The sequence below is a fragment of the Pinus tabuliformis genome, chromosome 3_1, assembly GCF_031772625.1.
Source record: "Pinus tabuliformis cultivar Carrire ecotype Pingquan chromosome 3_1, CPIR1, whole genome shotgun sequence".
NCBI lineage: Eukaryota > Viridiplantae > Streptophyta > Pinopsida > Pinales > Pinaceae > Pinus > Pinus tabuliformis.
In genome coordinates, this window is record NC_142301.1 from 779,282,874 (window position 1) to 779,290,736 (window position 7,863).

The 7,863-nt window shown below is 37.6% G+C and overlaps 1 long non-coding RNA gene across 1 annotated transcript; it reads left to right on the forward strand.

Annotated features, from left to right (window-relative positions):
• Positions 1-1,563: 1,563 nt before the first annotated feature.
• LOC149189713 (uncharacterized) lies at positions 1,564-2,650 on the forward strand. The gene is made up of 2 exons (XR_016256427.1): positions 1,564-2,062; positions 2,232-2,650. It is a non-coding gene; the product is annotated as an uncharacterized LOC149189713 (long non-coding RNA).
• The last annotated feature ends 5,213 nt before the right edge of the window (positions 2,651-7,863 follow it).

Here is a 7,863-nt window from a genome sequence, read left to right on the forward strand (position 1 = left end):
CGTGATATTTTCTTTGCCTGTGGATGAAAGCAAAACTTATCAGATAAATTTGGTATTTTAAACACTACAAAGTTCCAAAAGAGAACCATATATCACAACTCCAAAACAAAGTTCAAAACAGGAATTTATGATGACTATGCGTAGTTCTTACTGTTCCCCTGAGTTCAAAACGGGAATTTATGACGACTATGCGTAGTTCTTAGTGTTCCCCTGGCTGAGCACAGCCATATCCTCTTTCTCATATGCAGCATGCTATTTCATCTCAGCCACATGTTCTCTTACAGGAGCATCAACAACAACCTGTTTTGTCACAGCATGTGCTTCATCAACAGATAGCATCTCAACAACAGTGATTGTCACCTGCACCTCCAACGTTGGCACTTCAGCAGTGTGGTGCTTCACCTGTAAATCCACCTTTGCAAAGTCCTCCACAGCAGCAACTAAACCTTGCTCAGGCACCTGGACAAAGTTTACAGGTAGCTGGCCAGTCAAAGTAGCTTTCTTTGACTCAGAAATTCTTTGCTATGTATAATAATAAAGATAACTTGTCATATTATAATGATACTGTGCTACAACGATGTTATTTTTGGGTAAAGATATTGTGCTTTTTTGGATCTTCTTTATGGAAGCGAAGAGCATCCAAGTATGTTGTGCTTATACAACTAAAGAGGTAGCTGTGAGGTCCATGATAAATATAGATTTTATTGCTATAATATATAGATTTTGGGCTTCCATTCCATGCTTATATTCCGTTTATTAAAGTAAAGGTAAACAGTATCCACCACGTCCTAAATTCGTTACACAATTCCAAAAATTCTACTTACATCCCAGGAAAAAATTGGGACAAGATTGAAACCTATATAACATTAAAAAAATATACTCTTCTGAATTCAATCGCAGATACATCTCGTCGTTATTAAAGAATACAAATCTTTCTTTATTCCTGGAATGCATGGCAGGTGAGAAAAACTTATTATTAAATGTACACAACCGTCTTTTCTTGGCAAAGAAATTTGCATACTTCATTCCAGAAATGCACTGCGTGTAAAATCGAGTTGACCAAATGTATGGGTTATTCTGAAATTATGTGTACGTGTCCTATACTTAGCTTTTGAAATCAGCTCTGGACATGCATATATTGCGTGTAAATTGTGAATACTTCAGAAGTTTTCCCTTGAAAAATAAGTCATGGCCATCACTATAACAGTGCCTGTTTTAGCAACAATATGGGATCATTCTTGTTTCATTTCATTTTCCATACTCCCCTTGCAAAAGGGGAGAAGAGGACAGCATATTAGGTAATCAGACAGCCCAACAGAAACCAATGCTCATTTCAATGTCGGGATATGTGCCCTTACCAAATTTTCCAGACAGGTAGCTCTTAGTAATTACAAATATGCAAGTGGTGGCGCCATCACACGTGTAAACAACCCGCTTAGCCCGGAACTGACGGCCTAGCAGGATCACACGAAAGGTACTGAAAATGAAACGTGGCATGCTCATAGAAAACAAAAATGAAATATGTAGCATGAAAATGAAACCTGTCTTCATGTTTCTGAAGAATACGACCATGTGGTAAGAGAAAATAAAAAATGTAAAAACACCAGCTTATCAAAATCGCAACCGCAGCAACAACGGTTGTTTCAGCTTGCCTGCCCTGACATTTTTGCGTCTGGATATTTATGATCTGCACTTGGAATTTGATCATGGCATTTTTTAGGATCTGCGCTTGGAATTCGAATTCGATCAAGATCTGGGCTTGGAATTCGATCAGGGACTGGGAATAGGACCAGAAAAGAGCGGATCCGCCACCTTTGTTTATGCCACTACTCCTCTTGGGTAAGGTAATTGCAAGCTGGCTGGTAGAGACAGCCTCACCATCCTCTTGGTTAAGGTAATTGCAAGCTGGCTGGTAGAGACAGCCTCGCCATCAACAAAGACAGACAGAAACAGTAGCTTCAGAGGCCTGCACAACAAGAATCCCCCAGGAATCGTGGCCAGCAGAGGCAAGCTGACTGAGTGTTTAATCTAAGACACCCAGCTTTGCCAATCTACTTTCCATGTAAGTGTGGAATTCATCTTTGAGACTTGAGGCCTTGCTCTTCAGCTGGTGTGACTTCTCAGATCTTGCTGGGCTTCCACAGTGCTGCTTATAAAAGCTTGAAGGTAGTCTTGTTCTTTCAACATGTCATGGGCTGATTCCAGTTCACTGATCTTTATCTTCTTTGCAGATGTTACAAGACCAGAGGATTGAAGTGGAGCTTTTCTTCTCCCAGATGACTAAAACAATTCTATTATAAAAAGAACCCTCAGAAACCATGGCAGACAATGGAGATTCATCTAATATGCAACAATAGTCATTGGGGAGAATTAACTGTATCAACACACTACCAGAGCAATTCAAGAGGATATCCCTGCCAGGTCATCCTCTAAAGAGCGGTGTTTTTCTCCTGCCAGTCTGCTCTCGGGAGTAAGTTTATTTTTTGTTTTTTTTTCCTGTTGTTTTAGGTCTTGGAAATGAACAGTTAATCTTTTACAGTTATTTAGCAATAGTAGATAAAATATACATCTATTATGTAATCTTATTTTGGATACCATTTAGCCACAGTTATTTAGTGATGACCAAGTTCTAATAGATCTATTCGCTCAATCTGCTCTGTAACCAGAACTTTGGTCTCAGAATCATGCAATTGTAACTATCTTTTGTTTTATTCAATCTGCTCTGTAACCAGAAATTTGGGTCTCAGAACCATGCAATTGTAACTATCTTTTGTTTTATTAATAAAAGATGGTGTGTTTTTTTCTTGTGAAAAAAAAATCCATTACCGTCCATCTCTCTCTTAGGAATTCAAAGATTGCTGTGTTAAATGTTTCTGTGAACAATGCATCAAAGCATAGTCCCAAAGAAAATGCTAAAGCCACATAAAATAAAAGAACTTTTCTTGTCAAGAATTTGGCTCCTGTCCTGGGGTACCATGTCGATTGTAAGCCTAAGGCCAATGGCCAAAATCACAAATAAAAAGAACCAGTGTATTTTTAGTTAACAGAAGACTCGTGTAATTAAGAATTATAGAAATTTATATTCGTAAAGTTCATGTTCATTTAAGATGTTTTATCTAAACGAATTATTGGCATTGACTCTATCTATGCATTCCATTGTTAAATCAATGTCAAAGAGAATCAGTACAGATTTTTGAACTTTGTTGTATCGCTGCACTCCAAATGCAGATTTTAATATGAAATATATTTGCGCATTTTAATATGAAATATAATTCTTGTTACAGTAATTGCATGAAGTCTATGCCTATACTATATACACAGAGCAAGTCCAGCAGCAGGAATTCAAGAAACCGACTCTGTCTGCACGCAATCTAAATAATGGCACCAGGTAACTAGTAATGAATAGCACTACTTGTAACCCTTACTTTGTATTGCAATCAGAACATTTTCTAAATTTAAAAAGAAACAATTATATACCCAATAAACCCTGTGGAGATTACCTTGATGTCGCAACGAATTTTCATGAAATGACGTAAACCTGACTGATCTGCACCCTTTGCATAGAAATCCCACCCTCGAGCAGTGATACTGCCATCATGAAGAGCTACAACAGGAGTTTCTAAGGCTCGATACCCTTAAGGCTAATAAGAAGCAAGAAGAGATGGAGAGGGAGACAGTTTTCTGCCCCAATTAGCCGCATCAGGGACAACCTGGGTTACTGGTTAAGAAGGAAGGCTCTGCAGGCAAGTACCCTGGATAATGCGAAGATAGCTCCCGTTGCTTCATAGCTCTCCCTATTGTGCTACTTCTGCTTCACAGCTCTCTTCTGCCCTGGAACCTGGGTTACTGGTTAAGAAGGAAGGCTCTGCAGGCAAGTACCCTGGATAATGTGAAGATAGCTCCCGTTCTATAGATGACACCACATTAACATGTGGCAACTTCAGCCACACCGCACAAACACGTCGCAACTTCAACGATTAAGAAATGGCTTATGGAAACTTTATCTTCCCTGGCATTTCCAAACTGGGCTAACATTTAATATTGTTAGACTAATGCTAGCATTAGTCTACAGTTTGAAACAATTTTGAAATATGAAAAACACAAACCGAAAATAACATAAGATTATCACCCCTCCGCCTCGGGAAGAGGCCAAATAAGACCACGAAAAAAATTAGAATATGGTCTGTAGATGACATAGCACATCGACACCTAAAAACTTACTAAATATTTTGGGCGAACTAATGTTAACTCATCGAAATCAATTACTATAGTCCCTGGCCATTGCCAGATGGCAGGGACTAAAAATGATATGGTGTAAAACAAGTAACAACAAGCTATATAAAAATTTATAATTTAATAAAATGCATGTAGTTATAAATCATATATGTTGTAAAAATGCGTGTAACAATAAGCTATATAAAAATTATAATTTAATAAAATGCATGTAATTAGAAATCATATAATATATTATGATAAAATATAATGAAAATCCACTTGGAAGATATATGATGGTATCTTTTTAAATAAAATATAAGCGTGTTTTATTATTATTGATTAACACCCAAAAATGAGATAATGCATGACAAAAAGAGCGCATGCACTTTAAAAGTTGCAATGGATATTCTTTAATACTTACTCTTATCAATAGAAAGTATGGTAGTATAAGAAAAGATCTAAACCAAAAATCAAGTTGTGTCCAACATATTGTGGTATATTCCTTTTAATGTGTGTTAACTTCAATGAAATTAAAAACTGTGAATTGAAAAGAAATCTATAGATATAATTTATACATAAATGCATAATTTTAAAAAATACTTAATTATAACTGAACTCATATAATATGTAATGTGTTAATGTACTCAATAAGTTTAATTAACTCATATAATATGTTTATCTAATAAGTTAATGTAGTCAATAAGCAATGGTGGATCAAATTATATAATTTTATATTCTCATCATTCTAATCTTTACTATTGTTATTGTTGGTCTACCAGTATGATATCATTTCTCGATACTAATTGGTCCTTTTTCTTATATAACATTTCATTTATTTTTAATGAGAAAATATTTTGGTGCAATTTTGTCTTTATTTTATGTATGATATGTTTGATTAGAAAATTTATGGTAAAATATTTTTTTTAATGATTTTTTATATATTCTATAGCTTATATAATATTAAAAAAAATTATTTACTAACACAATCACATTAATAAATGTGACTAATATGTGTTGTAGCTATCAACATAATATACTTTATATTATAAACTTAATATTATAAATCTTAATATTATATATATATATATATATATATATATATATATATATATATTGGTCAAGTAAGAGTGGAGCCTTCAATTAACCACAAGAAATATTATATATGTTACATGTCTAGGCTTCTGTGATCCATATTATGTTAGAGAAAGATTTCGGCGAAAATCACATGGAAAATCATTTGTCGACGCGTTTCGAACCAACTAGTGTGGTTCATCGTCAGGACAATGAACCACACTAGTTGGTTCGAAACTTATCCTGACGATGAACCACACTAGCTGGTTCGAAACTTATCCTGACGATGAACCACACTAGTTGGTTCGAAACTTATCCTGACGATGAACCACACTAGTTGGTTCGAAACGCGTCGACAAATGATTTTCCATGTGATTTTCGCCGAAATCTTTCTCTAACATGTTACCTGTCTTTACAAGTGTAAAGACCAGCAAGGGACAAACCCGTTGATGATTAACCATCAACAAAACCCGAAGCTAAACCTGAAACCTTAGACATAAATATTATACATAAACCTCCGCCCATTATCCAACCCGATGGCCATTCGATAAGACCCCTAGTGATCCAATGTTGCTTAAAGAAATCACTTCAGAGACTTGTGTGACCCTTACCTGCTTTACGGAGCCGACAGAGAAAATAAACTGTCAATGTATAAAACTTTGGGTCCGTTCTTGGACTTAACCTCCTCCCATGTTGAAACTCGATATCCTTTCGATCAAGATCCCATAAGATCTGACGGTCAGTGAATAATATCCCCTCGGCAACATGCGCCCCTTTTACCCAGTTTATGGATACCATGAGGATTATAAGCCATTGGTTTATAAAAGTTCGGGTCCGGTCTAAGACTTAACCTCCGATCACTTTTAAAACCCGATATCCATACGATCAAGCCCCTATTGATCTGACGGTCCTCCGAGATATCGGAACGGAAACTAGCTCGATCTTTACCCTCTTTACGGATCCGATGAAGATTATAAACCGCTGATCTATAAATCTTCGGGTCCGCTTGAAGACTTAACCTTCGATCAATTTCCAACCCGATAGCCATTCGATGATGAAGGCCATCAAAATCTGTGGTCGGCGACCTTCCAACAAGCCCGCTATTTACCAAGTACCCCTCCCCTGTAATTAGCTTTGTTTTAAGCATTCTTTGTGGGATCAACAGTTATGATTGACTTCTGCTTCTACTTTCTCCTGCTTCCACTAGTCTTCCTTCTGTTCATTCCTCATGGTCTAGAAGTGCTCCATGTCTTTGGCCACCTGTCTTTGACAATCATCACACAATTTCCCTGAGGGTGTCGAATCCCAAGCATACCTACTATAACTTTCCTTGCAAAGCACTCCTTCATTTGCCAGACGATCAGCTAGCATATTGGCTTTTCTTCACACATGAACGAAGTTGACCGTTCTCAGGGTTCATAGGTGGGAATGAATACGCTAAAAGACCTGCAAAAATCGCCAATGTTTTGAAACTTTTCCAGGTGTCGTTCCATTACATATCTTCTTGGCCGCATTAATTACCAATTTAGAGTCTACTTCAATGATGGCGTTGTGTAAATTTGACTCAATCAGTATTTCCAGGCACTGCTCTAAGGCCATGAGCTCCGCCATGTTATTAGTGGCAGTCCCCAAATGACTATGAAAGATATCCTTTATGCGCCCCTGCTCATCTCTGATGACCCCGCCAAATCTAGCCATCCCTGGGTTACCCTTAGAGGCTCCATCTATATTGATTTTCAAGAAACCATGACAAGGAGGTTGCCAGAAGTCTTTACCAGCAGTTATCTGGCTCACACCCTTGTTTATGCTCTAGGGAACTAGCGAATGGAGACCCAACTGCAGCAGTATGCGAGCATCCTGGGGCAAAGTAGGGTCCTCAGGAGGTCTCCACAAAAGGTATCCAACAATGTCTTTGAGTTGTTGTAAGATTTGTGCAATAATGTTTTGGGTTGAGCTAGTTTTGTTCTTGAAAACCCTGCCATTACGTACTTTCCAGACATCCCAAATTATAAAGCCTGGAACCAGAGTCCAAGCTTTGTTGATGATTTCATTGCCTAGGAAGTATTTTCTCCAATTCTTCAAAGTGTTTGTGATACTGAGTCTCTCCCTGTGAATTTTCCTTAATACTAAGGCCACCCAATCCCACAAGGTAGAGGTGAATGGGCAGAGGTTGAGTAAGTGTTCCATCCTCTCCTCTTGTAAACCACATAGATGGCATTTGGATGGGCCAACAAAACCCCTTTTAAGAAGATTTTCCCAAGTTATAATTTTCTTTTGTTGAACCAACCACATAAACAACATTATTTTCATCCAATGTGGGTGTTGCCAAACGTCCTTCCATACCTTATTAGGGTTTTGATAGTCAAACCCTAAGGCCAATCGTTTAGCTTCTTTGAGGTTAAAGTTATCTTCTGTGTTTCTTTCCCATCTCGGTTGGTTAGACGAGGATGATACCAAAATCTTCCTCTGTTCCAAGTCCAGAGCAAGAGAGCCTGCCTGGGCCTTCAAAGGGCTCTCTTCACTATAGCCTAGATCCTTACATATTCTCCATTTACCATTGTCCCTTGGCTGATCCCA